Raw genomic sequence first — 1502 nt, forward strand, 5'->3', positions numbered from 1 at the left:
TTTTATTTTATTGTCCAAATTTTGGACAATTTCGGCGGGCCAATTAAAATGTCCAACGGGCCGGGGTTTGCCCATGCCTGTCTTAGATCTTTTAGCGTACCGTTTGGCGTTTATTTAGTGCATATCTTAGATCCTTACTTACTGTTTCTGTTTATACTTTATATTTTGCTATTTTGGGGAGTAACTGGGACCCTGTGTACATAATTTTGTTCCACCTCATGTACCACATGTGATGGAAATGACAATAAAGTTAACTTGAACTTAAACAAAGGTCTGCAACATTTGCTCCAGACTGCTTTCATTGTTTTACTAACCAACTTTCTAGTAATAACTCTGGAAAATGTATAAAGATTACACTATTGTTTGTTTCCATATCAACTTTTGGCAACTCCTGAGTGGCAGAGGATTTTTCCTCGGCTGTGGCTCTAATGAGCCACCTTGCTGTATTTAAGAACCAAGGCTGCCAGAGGACAACGCTGAGACATTGTCTACGCCAAATGATTCAATGAGCGGCCAGTGTTCCTAGTGCAATTTAAGATATTGTGAATTAGAGAAAGAGACAGAGAGAGAGACAGAGCGAAACAGAGAGAGAGAGACAGAGCGAAACAGAGAGAGAGAGAGAGCTTTCTGTCTGCTCTACCTGAACACCATTTCAGGAATTTTGGCAGGTTTAAGAATGCATCACGCACCGACAATTTCCAACTGTTAAAAACATATTCCTGACCCAATTCTTTTCTCATTCTCCACATTTTATCCAGTGTTCACGTGTGAAAATGGCTTACATCACAGTAACAACCAACTGATTTAAAGATGTTGTCAGCATTTTGAGATGGAAGTAGTTTCATATTTTCAAATGCACATTTATTCTCAATCACAAAAACTGATTATAAAAGGAGTAAAATTACAAAATAATCAATTAAGACAGCTACCAGTATTTGGAGTGAGTTCGTTTCAATTGTAGTTAGGGTTATTTCATAAACGTTGAAGAGTCATCATAAAATTCTTACTACACTTTCTACTAAGCAGGGTTGTTATTAGCTCACTGTAATACAAATGTCATCCCAAGTAAAGAAGTGCTTTTAGTTGAAGGAGAGCTCTAGCCCAGAAAGTTAACAGAGGCATTTACATTACTGAAAGAGTTAACTCTTCGATGGATTTTACAGCTATAATCCCCTAACGACAGTGTGCCTCTACCCAGGATAAAACAAACAGGGTGTGGGTCCCATATTGTCAGGGTAAGATGAAGAGTTTGTGCGTGCCTGCTGTCCTCGTGTGCTGAGCTTTTCTAAGACATGATAGTGCAGCACACCTGCCACACCTGTACCTCTGGAATGCATATAGCTTACACTAATGATTGTGTCTGCATGCAAAGAAGATTTTTACAGGATTTTTTTTTTTTATCTAACCCAACTGTGCCCCCCCCCCCCCCCCTCCCCTCTCCTCTCCCCTCCCCCCCCTCCTTTGTCTCGTTTTCCTTTTCTTTTTTCTTCCGTATTCTAAAC

The 1502-nt window shown here is 39.8% G+C and overlaps 1 protein-coding gene across 1 annotated transcript in view; it reads right to left on the reverse strand.

Annotated features, from left to right (window-relative positions):
• Window positions 1-1502, reverse strand: part of LOC119413046 (aminopeptidase O (putative)) — a 96672-nt gene that overhangs the window by 65388 nt on the left and 29782 nt on the right. The gene's annotated exons all lie outside the window — the stretch shown is intronic.

The sequence above is a fragment of the Nematolebias whitei genome, chromosome 8 (genome assembly GCF_014905685.2).
Source record: "Nematolebias whitei isolate Nwh7 chromosome 8, NemWhi1, whole genome shotgun sequence".
Classification (NCBI taxonomy): domain Eukaryota; kingdom Metazoa; phylum Chordata; class Actinopteri; order Cyprinodontiformes; family Rivulidae; genus Nematolebias; species Nematolebias whitei.